We start from the raw sequence: 16,801 nt of genomic DNA, 5'->3' as shown, positions 1-16,801 counted from the left end.
TTTTAACTGAATTAACACATGCAAGTAGAATTCCATCAACACTTTTTTATCATTCATATAATGTTGCACCATAATAACCTAATCAACCAACCTAACCAATCATTTATTTATTTCAATCATTTTGGATTGAAGTGGTGCTGCATGGCCTGCATGCAAAGTAGGCAGCTATATCTGATATGGAATAATTTTAATTTAAATTAAATTTAAATTGTGTAATAAGCACTTATTTTCAGAGCGTGGCTTTGCCATTATAACGGGTTGTTATTAAATGCAGAGTGAGAGTCCGCTTGCAAGAACAGATCCTATAGGCTATAACTAAAGAATACATCTCTCATATCATAGAGATGCCTACGATTATATAAAACCCCAAAAAGAACTGATGATGACACGTCTCCTTCAACTTTCATATCATATTGTAAAAAAAAGAAGCAGACCATTGCTGTTTTAAAATGTTACGTTAACTGTACAATGAAGCCGACTTACTCATCAAAACAGAGAATCTTATGGGCAGCCTTATCCTGTATATCTTAAACCATAGTCTGATGATTGCAGTCCAAATTCTGCATGTCAGTTTAATTGAGAAGAACGCCCCCCTCCCCATCTAGAATGCTGCATATGTTGGCAATTGCGACTTTATTAGAATATTAAGATCTCATAATGTTGCCTTATAAGGATCCCCTAACGGTGAATTTTGCAGAATGAAGCCTGCTCTTTATATTACTGCAGCCGTGCTTCACGGTTCTGAGTCCTGACACATCTCCCCACGATGCAGACATTGGACAAGTAACCACTGATAACATAATAGCCTATACATCTATAGCCGCACGTAAGTAATTCAACACATCCATTTCCATCCCGAATTTAACAATAACCCCATGCACGCATAACTTATAGTCCGTATACCATGCAGTGGTTCTCAGATCCGTGGTCCGGGGACCACCATGTGGTCCTTTTAATTGGGAGGGGTTCCAGGTCTCCAGCTAAATGATGGAGAGTTGGTAGATATTTAACTCTCTTGACAGTTAAATATCTCAATAGTTAAATTATTAGCAGGCTACTTAATTTTCAAGACAATGTAGAATAATTGCTATTTTGATCAACGTTTGCCTGTTATCTCAGCTGATACCACACGTAGCCTGCGGAATTGTATCCAAAGATAACAAAATATTCTAAAGTCTTAATTGGGTCTGAGAGGGTAAATAGCAGATGGCCCGTACGTGTCTCAAATGCCGAATAAATAATGGGTGAAACCTTGGTATGAAACATTGATATAAAAACAGCTGAAAACCATGTCATATACATTATAAACGGAGTAAAACAAACGCACACTAGCTGTTCCCAGCCATCAATTACCTTATTATAGTCGTAGTATTCTTCTCATGATGCCATAATTATACATGTCCACGTTATCAAGACTGAGACATTATATCCAGCTGTCCTGGAACGCCGCGCGTTTTCTTCTAGCTCAGCTGTCCCCTCTCTCTCTCTCTCTGGGGCCAAAATGATCAGCGGCTCGCAGGCTACAGTAACGTGGTCCATATAGAAGACAATCCTCGTGTGGATGATGCTGGAGAGGTAGGTAGGGCGGGAGGGAGGTATGAGGCCGTAGCTACGGGTATAAAAAGTGACGGGAGTCGATCGATGTGAGAGGAGGAGATCCAGGCTCCACGCGGAGCGGAGCAGAGAGCCGCGCAGACAGCCTCTCAGCCCCGGCAGGCTTCAGTGGAATGATGCGGTGCAACCTCCAGCACACTGAGATACTGTCTGCCTGTACTATGTCTGTATACAGCAGCCTGGGTCTGGACCACCCCCATACCCCTCCCCCTGCACCTGCCTGCCCCCGATCGTCTCTCTCTCTCTCTCTCTCTCTCTCTCTCTCTCTCTCTCTCTCTCTCTCTCTCTCTCTCTCTCTCTCTCTCTCTCTGTTTCCAGTATGAATTCAGTTTTCACACAGCCTTCCAACATAAATTAATAATTGTGTTATGATGAGACTTTTTGCCAACCTGCATTCGCCTATTGTATTGTGTGTTGATTAGCCTACTGTTGATGCAGTAATGTGCATTGTCTGTCTGTCTGTCTGTCTGTCTGTCTGTCTGTCTGTCTGTCTGTCTGTCTGTCTGTCTGTCTATAATCAAGTAGGCTACTTTATGAGGCTACTGTCCACGCTGCCAACAATGTGCAACCATAATGCATGCAACCACATGTAAAACGCTCAAAAATGAACATATTCTACTGATATGTTATGCTATATATTTAATGAATGCCCTTTTTTGCAGTTTTCAAATATGCTTTTACACCCCGAGGCTAGTATAGCCTGGCATCCATACTAAATCGTTCAGTCTGGCCGTCTCCAGAACAACTCTCTGATCCTTAATGTCCATAGACTTGGCCACACAGTTTTATAACCCAAATTACACATACTGTAAAAACAAATAAACATAATCAAACAATGAATGAATGAATGAATGATATGAAAATAATTTAAAAAAAAGCCCATGTAAAATCATTCTTAAAACAAAATAACAAGTCCACCATCGTCACATCGGTACACAATGAACGATACAATAGTTTCTGTGCACAATATCCGCACAAATGTTGCGTCTCTCTTTACATTTCTGACGTCATTTGAAGTCATGCCATCGGCCTGACTATATCTAGAAAAGAGCAAGCTGGTGTGTTTGAGGTGTTTTTCAGCACATAAAGTTTCTCATTCTGACTTTGACTCACATCAGCATTCCTGTCGGAAGGTTCTGTGTGATTCTGCAGCAGAGTCCTCTCTCTATAGGGCTCTCTGGTTCTCAACAGGTGGGTTGGAACCCCCAGGAGGAACCCCACATTACTTTGGGGGTGTGGGTCCCTAGATGACACTGACAATTTAAGGACTTTAGCTCAAAAAAGAAAGAAAGAAAATAAAGTCTACAATAGCCTACTATAAAAGTCAAATAATACACTAAAGAGGTAAAAAGCACACATCTACTGTACATGCACAACACAACACAACACAATATTTATCCACAAATAATTGCCTCAACTCCTACATTCCAAGTGCTTAGGTCCTCAGTTGAAATATGATTATTTTAGAGCATAAAATAGTTTCAGAACCACTACTCTAGGCCAGGGCATAGACAGCCCCGTTATTGATATTGGGCTGTTAATGAAAATGAAGTAGATGTCATTCCGTTGATGGACAATTCCTCTACAGCCAGTCAAGCATTAAAAAAAACATACTAGGACACATTATCAAAATTCAAATGCTGTCAATCAATTTTAATATATTATGATGCTATAGTCCAATATAGCATTATTGTGACTATAAAGCAGTTGAAACTGATCTCCAATGAAAGCTATAGACCAAATGGATAATAAAGATATAACCAAATGGATCCTTTAACTCTTGACAGTGAATAAATGTAACACTCCTGTACCGAGCAGATATTCAGTGTGCAGGCATTTAGAAGGCATTTGTAGAATTGGTCTCAATTGTAGAATTGTCTCCTGACAATGAGTCACGGTTCGATGTACTGTACATGTACTGTACATGTGCTGTGTATAATATGTACTGTGTATGTTTGTATGCTGTTGCTGAGTTTGACAGGGTGCAGACTTGGTCGGGGGGGTAGGACCAAGGGATTTGGGATTTGTTTATAAACATTTTGGTATTTGTTTATAAACAGTTGTGATTTGTTTATAAACATTTGTGATTTATTTATAAACATTTTGGGATTTGTTTATAAACATTTGGGATTTGTTTACAAACATTTGGGATTTGTTTATAAACATTTGGGATTTGTAAGTCTCATGGGGGGGGTAGGACCACTTCCAGTTGACCTGTAGTAAGGCTCATGGTCGGGGGGGTATGACCAAGGGATTTGGGATTTGTTTATAAACATTTTGGTATTTGTTTATAAACATTTGTGATTTGTTTATAAACATTTGTGATTTGTTTATAAACATTTTGGGATTTGTTTATAAACATTTGGGATTTGTTTACAAACATTTGGGATTTGTTTATAAACATTTGGGATTTGTAAGTCTCATGGGGGGGGTAGGAACACTACCAGTTGACCTGTAGTAAGTCTCATGGTCGGGGGCGTAGGACCAAGGGATTTGGGATTTGTTTATAAACATTTTGGTATTTGTTTATAAACATTTGGGATTTGTTTATAAACATTTGGGATTTGTTTATAAACATTTGTGATTTGTTTATAAACATATGTGGCCCCCACCTAGCTTCTTAATTTTGATCTCAAAGTGCACCAGATTGAAGCATTTTCATGTCAAATTTACAATTTTTATTCGGCGTGGCAAAGCAGGAGGGGGGGGGGGCTCTGTATAATATGTTGCCTAGGGCCTCAAAAGGCCTAGAACCGGCACTGGGTGCAGTGTAAACTATGTGGCTCTTGGTCAGCTCACTTTAGTTCTTTGTACCTTACTTCCGTATACTCAAACTTATGGTGTCTCTCTCAACCTGCTGCTCCACAGGTACACAAGCCACGGTGATGACCCCAGACCCCAAGCTCGGCTTCTTCTCAGTCCTTCTTCTCCTGTGACATGCTGTGAATGCTGGACCCTAGCGCCTGCCCTAAATCCCTGACCACTGCACTACACCAGAATGCTATGTGCAGTACTAAACATCCAAGGTTGAGTGAGAAGATGGCAGCTAGGAAATTGAGGAGAATAAGGCTGGTTGGTGTCATTGATACTGGGACTGGGCTAGCCAGGATGGAGATGACTGGAGACGCCGCTGGAGGGCTCATCATGAACTAAACAAAGAGCCGGAGTCCAGTAGAAGAAGGCTCAAGGTAGGAACTTGCTTCTTTGCTGCTGCTTCTGCTTGTGTTGTATGCTGTGTGTATACCAGTGTGATTCAAGCTGCTGTACTATTACTGTCATTTTAGGACCCAATGATGGATGGCAATAAGCCTATGAATTAATTTGCCATTTCCTTTTAGTTCGAGCTAGAGGTTTTGGGCTTCATAACAGCCATCAATTTCGTTTTTTTAATTTCAATTGAAGACTGATAAACAGTAGTTTAATGTGTGTTGTGTTTTTCTCCTGTTTGGTCCAAATTCTTAAAGAGTTGATGCATTCAAATGTGTCTGTATCCAACAAAGTCTTATGCCTTTGAAAAGTGTTATGCCTTTGAAAACTATAGATTTCTTCTGTCCAGCTCATGAATGTATAGCCTGTGATATAGCGAGATTAGTGAGTAACCACTAACCAGGCATAAAAAACACTAATCTTCTTAACCGATGGAATGGTGAATGAACCCCCACCACTATTTTGTCAGGTGAGTCTATGATGGACCCAAACGACACAATAGTGGTGGTCCCCAGGTTGCTCTTAGTCAGGATGGTCGTCCCTGGGTCAAAATCAGTTGAAAGCCCATGCTGTATGGGGCTGAGACATGGACCCTCACAGTGGAGTCAGTACTGCTGTATGGGGCCGAGACATGGTACCCTGAGAAAGGTTATAGCTGTTGCAAACAGAAATGACACCATCAACAGCTGATAGCAGTTTACCCAGATATTAAATATCTCATCTCTGCAGCTTGTTGCCATGCGTGGAGAGTGCGATTAGAGGGGCCAGTAATTATGTTGAAGAACTCGCAGCTGTTCAGGTGGAGATCGTTTTGAAAGAAGAGAGTCTCCACTCCACAAAAAAGTGTGTTTCCGCCATGTTCTGTTCTTTAGAACTTTATTGGCAGTTGAGTATAGTCTGTTTTCACCAGAAACGCTGTCTGGGAACAGAAAGAAGTGAAATCCTATAATACTATAACTCTTCCAGCTGAGTTTTGTTTTGATCATGTTCTTTTGTCTTCCGGTTGTCCTCTGATCCGAAAGCTCCGGATTAACAGTGAAGCAGTGAACCTTATTTCACGATTTCAATTCTCAACATTTTAATAAATTCCACCTTTAGTGAAGTACAAATGTGTGTGAAGAGCATCTCTGTTTGTCCTTGATTGTGATTTAGTGGCCAATTCATCCCAAAATGTCTATTTTCAACATACCTTCAAGATATCTTACAGTAATGCGATAATGCAATTCTGTGTCCTCGGGATGACTGAGGGTGAACATCAGGGCTGCGTTTCTGCATGACTTCCATTTCTCATCTATGGAGCTAATGGAGCTAGTCTGTGGAGATGATGATAAATTGACTTTAACCACAGGAACCATAGCGTCCCTTTTCTGAGGTAAACATCCTATTCAAATTGGCTAATGGGCGGCCGGCAGGGTGGGCGGACCTCTGCCATCAAATCTCCGACACAGCCATGCAATTCAATTCAATTCAATTCAAAGGGCTTTATTGGCATGAGAAAACATACGTTTACATTGCCAAAGCAGAAAGAACAATACAACAATACAGCAATACAATCAAAACAAAAATTATGTACTTTGAAGGTCAGAATCTTCAATAGATCAACTTCTGTGTACCAAGATAACTCGATGCAGGTATAGTGCAGGAATATACACAATTATTAGTCTTTAGGGTGGTTGTGTTCCATTTGATATCCTTCTCCTATCACAGCAACTCACAAATCTTGCTGCTGTGTTTGCACATTGTTGTACTTCGCCCAGCAGATATGGGAGTTTTTTGTCATTGGTCATGTTTTCAAAATCTCCGTGTGTGGTTGTAATCTGTGGGAAGTATGTGTCTCTGATGTCTTGGTACAATGGACAGATGGTTAGGAAGTGTAGCTCGGTTTCCACTTCGTTTAGTGTGCAGTGGGTGCATAGTCTGTCTTCTCTCGGGATACAGGTCTGCCTATGACGGCCTTTCTCGATCGCGAGACTGTGCTCACTGAGTCTGTACCTAGTTAAGACTTTTCTTTGTTTTGGGTCGGTCACGGTGCTCAGGTATTCTGCCACTGTGTATTCTCTGTTTAGGGCCAGATAGCATTCTAGTTTACTCTGCTTTTGTGTTGCTTCTTTCCAATGTGTCAGATAGTTTTCCCTTTGCTGTTTTATAATTTGGTTTAGTCCAATGGGTTTTCTATCTCGTGGCTCTGTTTGTGTTTGTGCCCGGAGTTCCAGGGCCAGCTGGCTGAGGGGGCATCTCTCTAGAGTTTCACTGTGTGTGAGTGCCTTGTTATGGAGTGCATCTGGGTCACTTTCTTTTAGGTGGTTGTAGAACTTAAGTGCTCTCTTTTTTATTTTGATTATGAGTGGGTATCGTCCTAATTCTGCCCTGCATGCATTATTTGGTGTTTTTCGCTGGGTACGGAGAATGGATTTGCAGAATTCTGTGTGTAGGGTCTCGGTTTGGTGTTTATCCCATTTTTCCAGGTCATGGTTTGCTAATGGTCCCCAGATCTCGCAACCATAGAGGGAAATTGGTTCTATCACCGAGTCCAGTATTTTAAGCCAGGTTTTAATTGGGATGTCTATTTTGATGTTTCTTTTGATGGCATAGAATGCCCTTCTTGCCTTGTCTCTCAGGTCCTTTACAGCTTGGTTGTAGTTCCCTGTGCTGCTGATGTTTAGGCCAAGGTAGGTATAGTTTTTAGTTTGTTCTAGTGGGATTGTATTTAGGAAAAATTGGTGGTTTTGGCGGCTGGGCCTTTTTTGAAATATCATGATTTTAGTCTTGGTTAGGTTCACTGTCAGGGCCCATGTCTGGGAGAATTTGTGTAGGAGATCAAGTTGCTGCTGTAGTCCTTCCTTGGTTGGGGACAGCAGCAGCAGGTCATCTGCGTAAAGTAAGCATTTGATTTCTGTGTTTGCCAAGGGGATGCCTGGAGCTGTAGACTGTTCTAACGTTTTTGCTAATTCGTTGATATATATGTTGAAGAGTGTTGGACTCAGGCTGCATCCCTGTCTAACACCACGGCTCTGGGGGAAAAAGTCTGTGTGCTTTTCGCCTATTCTAACTGCGCATTTGTTGTTGGTGTACATTGATTTTATGATGTCATAGGTTTTTCCCCCAATGCCACTTTCCAACAGTTTGTACATCAGACCCTCATGCCAAATTGAATCGAATGCTTTTTTGAAGTCGACAAAGCAGGAGAATAATTTGCTTTTGTTTTTGTTTATTTGGTTGTCAATTAGGGTGTTGATGCATATAACATGAAGTAAGTTCCCAACATAGCTACGCCCAAATATGAAGTGTGTCTAACCTTGATGTCTCTTCATGGGAACTAAAGGGGGCATGCGCATATACTGATGACATCAGCGATCTCCACACATGGACTGGACATAAAAGAGGCAATGACTGACAGACATAAAGATACGCAGCCACATGCCCATATATGGTCATGTGCATACTGTATATGGGAACGACGACTTACCGACTGCAGCGGACACAGGCAGATGGGTACAACAAGTAGTCTACTCTGACAAAGCCCCCTGACACAATGACTCAGACATATCCATTGGATCGGCAGCGTAAACTGGGTGTGCGGCCCGGACCTTTACATTGGCAGAAATACAACAGATACAGTACAACCTCGCAACACGTTGCGTTGGGAGCTTGTAGATCGGCTATTTTCACCAAATGCTCATTTAGTAAATTCCTGGTGCATCCTATTAGTTTTAGGAGATAGGTCTTATGGGTCCATATACAGTAGGTCGAATCAATCATCAAAACATCCTTGCCAGAGGATGGTCACAGAACCTTAGTTTGTGACTCTACCCACCATTGCACTTTATACACTAAAGTTGGTTGGCCCTCTCTCTCCATGAGACAAGACCATCATTACATTTACAAAGCGCTGATAAATAAATCACCATTGAAGCGCCCGGAGCGGGGCAACAAGCCCAGCAGCCCCTGGGCCCTTTCCCCCGTCCCCTGCTGCCCCTGGGCCCTTTCCCCCGTCCCCTGCAGCCCCTGGGCCCTTTCCCCCGTCCCCTGCTGCCGATTCCTACAGCGTTGTGAGAGGGCAACGAGCCCAGCACTGTAAAAGCCAAATACTTCCATTCATCAAACACGTTCACAGGAACACATGTACTGTAAAGCAGCCTTCGGTTTTAGCGCTCCCTTTACCATGGAATCAATTACAATGCACTTTAAAAATGTACTCCATGATCTCACTGGGGAAATAAATAAAAACTTTCTAGATAATGTTGTTGTTCTAAATTGTCACTGTTTTAATTTAGATGTCCTTAATATTGTTGTCATACTTTTTACAATATATAACTCATTTTATGCTGATTCTTATTTTCCACAAGTGAGCTTGTAGGCCTACATATGCTATTTTTGAAAAATGCATTATATATTATATATTTTTTTTTACATAAATCTTCTCTGCTGGGGGGTCCCTGGCACAAAACCTTTCATATGGGGGGTCCCTGGCACAAAACCATTTCAGATGGGGGTTTCCTGGCACAAAACCTTTTCAGATGGGAGGTCCACTCCACATACTGTACACGGCCAATTACATATCGATTTGGACGTTGCGGATGTAGTGTCCAGCCACTTGTATTGCATAATATGCAATACAAGTGGCTGGACACTACATCCGCAACGTCCATGACCCACCTGTCTCAAACATCCTGGTACCATAATATGGTACCATAATATGGTACCAGGATGTTTGAGACAGGTGGGTTATGTGTGATTAAGTGGTGGTGATTACATGCAATGTGACTGTGATTTGATTCAGTGTACCGAACAAGTAAAGACTAAGGCAGCCCTGTGTCCGGTGTGTTTCAATACGTAAATGTGAATCTACAACACGGCACAACAACGTTTGAGAACTATTGGTTTAGGCAGGAGCTGTGTGATAAGACGTTACAGTAGGTGGGATAGGGAAAATGAGAAATGTAAATGGCCGTGTGTTAATTCACAGTAAAGTGATTGTGTTCATCTAATCTTGCAGTAGCACCATGAAAGAAATAATTGCATTTCAATCAATTAGTTCCACTCCCTTTTTATATGCATACGTACTGTACTTACTGCACACACTGTACACTTGTCCTCTCTAAATGGGTGAAGAGAATTGCTGTGTGAGAATAATATGTCAAGGTGTCGTTCAAATCGAGGAACAAATGCAGTCCTGTCATCTGTGTTGGTGTTGGCAGTACTGGGAAGAAACTAAGTATATTTACTTAATTTAAGTACTGTACTTAACTAAACATTTAGGGGTGCGTACCAGTATTATTTTACTCAAGTTGAATTTTAAAATACTTTGTGGTATTGAAAAGTAAATCAAAGCTCACAGACCTCCTCACATGATCACCTTTTAACCACAGGTACACAAAGGAAAACATTATAGAATGGACTGCATCCTGTTTCACCTGATTGTGATTAACGATGCATTATTCATTAAACGGTTGACCTGGGTGCTTTTCCCTGCGGAGACTTTGCATTCATTAGCTAGTGAAATAACCCTACATGTACATCGTTGACTGGGGTGTCCCCCACGGTTCTATCATTGGTCCTCTTCCATTTTAGTCAGTCTTCTGAATACAATTTAGTTTTAGCTTTAGTCTAGTTTTAGTCGACTAGATCTACACTTGATTTAGGCAAGACTTGATAGCAGGCACGTGCAGAGGGAGGGGGGGGCTAGGGGGGCTTGAGCACCTGCCCTTTTGCAGAAAGTGCCCTTTCTCAAGTTTTTTCTCCGTTTTTTTGTTGATAGCGTCGTAATGGCTGATTGCATTGCATGCTGAAAATACTACCTGCTGCGACACGTTGTGAGCTTGTAGATCTGCTATTTTCAAAGCGCAACCAAACCTAAAATGACTTGTCTTTTAGTTATATTGGACTGCTCCACATGTCCCTCCCTAACATTTTAGTCTACTTTTTATTTGTTGACGAAATTGTCAATATGTTTAGTCTTTATCATTTTAATCATTGATAGATTGGTGATCAAATCAATATATATTGATTAGTTATGGATAATTTAGTCATGACATCCTAGGCTATTTTAGCTATTTCCTCTTGGATTGACTTATCAATTTTCCATTTGTATATTGTCAAAGTGTCACCTCACAGACATGGTTAGTCATGTTTTCTTGTATTGGGCTGGTACAGTATGTCAATAGATAGCAGGTTAACCTTGGAAGAAGTTTACAATTATATGCCTGTAGAGTTGCCTGCTTATGTCAACAACCCACGTTGCCCAGGGAACAACGCAAATCATGATGGTTGACGTGATGACGCTTAACACAACCAGATGAGCATCCCATAATATGTACTGTGTATAATACTGTATCAACACGTCAGAAGAACATATCTGGAACTATGCCGTTCCAATAGAGATGATGATCCCCACTATACAGTATATGATACAGCATATGCCCTTAAGTATAAAATTAAGTTGCAGATTAAACTTTTTCATAGCTGTGTGAGCTTGTAGATCGTCTGTTTCCTGTTAAAGGTTCAAGTGGTTAATGTAAAAAGGAAAAGATTTGGTGGCCCCCCTGTAACTCTGAAGAACATTTACTTAAGTTTACTTAAGTACAACATTTGAGTAGGCTACTTTTCCCACCACTGGTATAGATTTGTTATGTTCCCCGAATATTCACCTATTGTGAATTGTGACATATGGACGCTATTGGGTTCAAGTGTGTTTTTTTAAGAGGGTGGGGGTAGGGTGGTCCTTTCAGGGCTGAGAGGCCCCCCTGATGCTGCTAAAGTTTCTTTCAACTGAATTCCTCTAGTTAGCAGCGCTTCTCCACCAACCTCAACCTGACCCAGATATGCCAACACACATTCCCTCATAGAGTCTCATGGAAATTAACGCAATCTGACAGCTAATCCGCATCCAGCACACTTAATCTGGAGCGCCCAGTCCAAGTTGAAGGCAGCGCGTTGACGAACCACGCACGGACGTTTGACGTGTAATATTTGCCCGGAGCGGTCGGGACTGGGAGCACAAGTGTCGAACGCGACAACGGGCATAATCTGCTTCGACAATGAGGATTTAATCTGTACTTTGAATGTAATAAAGCCCCTTTGTGTGGCCATGCACTGATTTTATGCAAAAACCGCAGGCAGGGAGGAGGGGCTTCTTGAATTATAGAAAAGAAGCAACAGAGTATAAGCCTAAGGCATGCAGTGAGGATGCTTTTGTTCTAGATTGACACATTTCATAACTGTTTTCTTTTGAAATCTTCAACAAATAATAATCCCCAATACCACTCATTTTACAGCAGTGGTTCTCAAAGTGGGGTCCTTGAGGGGATCCGCTCATAATTCCGACGGCACATTATAGTACGACAATGTGGCTTCAAGTGCGGTTAGGGACAGGGTTAGTATGTGAGGAGAGTCGGAATAATGCACCGCCAGAATAATAACGCTGACCCATGCTTGAGGGGGTTCCAGGGGTCCCCAATTATAGGTCATACAGCATCAAAATCGGTTTAACCACTTTAACCTTATATACATTGAATATTTGAAAAGGTTTGAGAACCCTTGTCTTACAATTTGGCTATACAAGTTTCACCCCCTCGCTCCCCATGCAGAGAGACCCTCCTGAGTGGAGGATGCACATCACGTCATTGTCCCTCCGTCTTATCAGCAGTCGGTCTCAAAAGCTAGGTAGGAGGCGGGGCAGGATGTCAGGAAGAGGGACAAGGGAGGCCGTTATATAGGTACACTGATTCAACAGGACAGATGGGCCGGATAAGAGGTGTCCAATGGCTGGACACCAGTTTTGTGTTTTCTCCCCTCCCATTCTGTGTCAGACAAATATGCGGCCTGGCCCCTAACCCCTCCCAGTCACTCTTTTATTGAAAAGCTGCTTGCGGGGGGGGGGGGGGGAGGCGGAGGGAGAGTGTTGAAGACATGCTTACATCCGATACACTGAAGCCTCTTTAAGCGATGCTTTGCCTCGAGCAATGCCCCCCCCCCCCCCCCATGGCCCGCTGAGAGTTTCACTCTGCTCTCTACTCGCCAGCCTGCAGGAGCCTGAATGCATACAAAGTGAGTAGGGCAGTAACCCCCCCCCCCCCCCCCCACACACACACGGACACGCACGCACGCGCGCGCACACACACACACACACACACACACACACACACACACACACACACACATATATATATTTTACACTCCTACATGGGGATCGATAGAGATGTATGTTTTTCTTTTCCTTTCAGCATGTTTCTTTTACAGGATGATTTCAAGACTTAACTAAGTAAACCCATAAGAGCCCATCTCGTGTTTCTGTAGCGTTAAGCGGCTTCATGTACCAGTACACGTGACGCTAGTATGTCACATCTATCTATTATTACAATTGAGAAGTGAACAAGTTATTTGACCATGACGGATGCGGAGCATGCGGATGCGCCGTTTACGCTTGTGCTTTGTGGCCGTGATACGTCACTGACTTTACCTCTGCGTTTTCAACCCAGCTGTGTGGTTTCCCTTTCCATGATGTGATGGCATTACAATATAGAAAGCACACACAATATTCACACAATATTCACGGAGGTACAGCGACTGCAATACCAGCCCCCCCTGCTGCTCCAATTCTCCGGCAGATGTCCTGCCTCGTCCCCCCCGTATACTCATGGAAACACTGCCACCCGTATAAGCACCCAACCCCACTGTGTCTAAATGCGAGTGGTGCACCCTCATAGAGCAGAATTCTTTCGGTCATGACCCACACTTCATGACCATAGGTGAGAATAGGAATGAAGATTGCTTGGTAGACAGAGAGCTTTGCCTTCTAGTTCAGCTCGCTTTTCGTCACAACAGTCCATTATAGCGACTGAAATGCCGTTCCTCTGCATGCTGCTCTGATTCTCCGGCTGATTTTCCCCGTCCTCCCCGTATTCGTGGAAACTTGGGTGCGCTGCCACCCGTCAGCGCACCCAAGTCCACTGTGTCGGAACGTGGGTGGTGGGCCCACGTGGCGGAGAATATGAGCCCATGTTGGTTCTTCGGGCTGTGGCCGGGCCGTGGTAAGCCCAGCCACCAGGTGCTCACTGTCCAGCCCTACCTCCGGGCCTCGCTCCAGAGGAGGGCCCTACAGTTAGCCTACAGATAGGTGTCACAGGTTTTATCAGGCCATTGCTTAGTGCTGTGAATTTTTGGCCAATCAGTGGGTACTGGAAATGCTTCTTTGATGCTGTCAAAAAGACCACCGTGATTCTGCAGCTGTCCAGTGACAATGTGATGTTGTGCTCTATTCACATCAAAATGTTCCCTGAGATGTAGCCACTTTAATCCAAAGACTTTGCGAAATACAGATTTGAGCATTCTTGCCGATGGCTCATACATCTCAATCAAGTCTAACACAACTGCACACCAGCGCTCTGTGTTGACTTTGTGGTCTGGAAGGTCCTTCATGATGTCTCTCAATTCATCAGGTGTCCAGTTTCTCTACACATGTACTGTTGCATAATATGTGTCTATTTCTGTGTGCTGTACCCCAGTCCCCAGATGAGGACGAGGTTCTGTATATGAAATGAATGGAAATAGCTTCCTTGGACAAAGTGTCGCTGTGATAACTGCTCCCCCCTGACCTTGATTGTTTATGAGGGGTTCTTGTCTCTGCTCATACCATCATGGTTGTTGCTTTTGTCTGCAGGCTGTTCCTTGGGTGTAGTAATAGTAATGTGGTTTGGCTCCTTCTTCTCATATTGTTGTAGTCATCAGGCGTAGTGTTGGCTTGTAGATATGCTAAATTTCACCACATTCCTGTCAAGTTGCTCTCGCAGTAGCATAATTTCTTTCTGTTGGTTGTTGAGTTGTTATATATTATTATATTTCTGTCAAGTTGTTCTTGCAGTTGTTCTTGTCGCTCCACAAGTTGTCCCCGCAATAGTATCACTTATTTTTGTTGGTCATTGAATTCTCGCAGTAACGTCACTTCTTTCCGCTGTTGGTCATTGAGTTCTCGCTTCAATTCCTTTCTGCTCTGTTTAGCTCCCATCTTTAAGATTATTTTTGATCAAGTATCCATCTATGGTGAAGATGAAATAATGATCCCGGACGAGCCCCCAACTTACAATGGAAATTAATGGTCTCACTATTAGTAAGTAGACAACATCAGGAAGAAGCAGGACTCAACCATCGGGATACCATAGTGTTTATATGCATTTTTGCCACCACACATATTACATAGCGGATTTTTACTTCCTGACTCGGTGGTTCCAGCCAAAAGGGCTTTCAAGTTAAGAGCCTTGCCTTTGAAAATGCACTTGTGGTGGCGAGAGCCCTCCACAAGTTGGCGCTGTGGTGCCGAATGAGCTAATATGGATTTGGCCCTATAACCCTGAACATGTAACGGGCTATATCTTGCGCCACCCCTTAACCCTTATCCCTAATTTGCAATTTTTTACTATTTAAAAAAACCTTTTAAAATAGTTCAAATAGCGGATCTACAAGCTCACAATGTGTCGATGTAGATCGGCTAGTTGAACTATTTTAAAATGTTTTTTTAAATAGTAAGAAATGGCACATTAGTTCAGGGATAAGATGGAGCCCGTATTGTACCAGAGATCCACACAGAAGATCTGTAATATTCCACTTTTTCCAATTTCTTTCACAATAAAAAAGAAAAAAAAACAAAAGCGGGAAGCAAAATAGCAAAATCTACAAGAGTACAACAATGTGACACGTTATAGCTTGTATCAGCTATAGCCTATTTTCCAAAATGCCAATATGAGACGATTTTAAGAAACCAAATGTTATTCTCGCATAGAGAAAATACTCCCGCGAACCAGGGGATGAAAGAGTCACGTCAGGACGTCTGTGCTCTATAAGTTGACATAGGGACAAACACACTGTATTCTAGGGTGACAAAGAGCCTATGTGTGAGTCTGAATCATCTTGTTCCCGTAGGGACACAGTCACACACACACACGCGCACACACACACACACACACACACACACACACACACACACACGCACACGCACACGCGCACATGCACACACGCACATGTACGCGAGCACACAAAGAGGTAGGCCTGGCATTTCAAATGTCACTGACGAGCAGTAGCCTCGTTTCCTCGGGCTGAGAGCATATGGAGATGGCTTTAAAAGCAACAAACAGAAAATGTTAATATGACCATAAGACGCATGATCCTCTTCAGGTCTTCTGTTGCCCATCCGAAACACGATGCTGTGATCTCTTAGTTTGTCGGCTTAACTCTGAAAGTCCACAAATGGAACCAAATGGATCCGTTAAGGTCCATGCGTACACTCTCCGAATTAAATGAACTCTCAGGATTTTACTGTCATAACACAAATGTGATTTGCCTGCCTGATGATATGGACATGAGATTGGCACTGGCGTTTCTCTCCATAAACATGTGTATTTTCCACAGTAAATTTAAATTATACAACTTTACCAAACAATTGATCTTCAAAGGCTTGGTAGCAGTCAGTGCATTTATGATGTTATCCACTCGCACTAAACACATGATCAAAGCTACAATGTTACAGACACAGAAACAACATCTAATATTTATTCACGCACACATGCACGCACGCACGCATGTAACTTTGCATATTTACCAAACAAAATAAATGTTAAGTTCAGAGAGTTGAGTTCACTTGTGGATACACAGAGTTGAAAAGGTCAGCCAATCAAATCTTAGGGGAGAAAATAAGTTGTATTATGTAACTTTCTTTAGTGAATTGACCAATCTTTATGGTAATACAATATAACTTAAACAATCTGTAAGGTAGAGCAGGGGTCTGCAACATTTTGTTTTTATGTTCTAGATAGTCAGTGCCATGTCGACATACATTTTAATGACACATCAAACAATTTTGATTGTCCACACATACCTTTTCCATTCTTTTTAAATATTGTGTTTCATTGTTATAATGATCATTAGATCAAGCAATATAACCCACCTATCTCCCAGACTATTTCCCCAGTCAGAGTTCAGAGTGTTAATT

Source organism: Protomyctophum bolini, assembly GCF_963924005.1.
Source record: "Protomyctophum bolini genome assembly, chromosome: 1".
In the NCBI taxonomy this organism is placed as follows: domain Eukaryota; kingdom Metazoa; phylum Chordata; class Actinopteri; order Myctophiformes; family Myctophidae; genus Protomyctophum; species Protomyctophum bolini.
The sequence above is the reverse complement of the archived record's forward strand: the minus strand, read 5'-3'. Positions refer to the sequence as shown.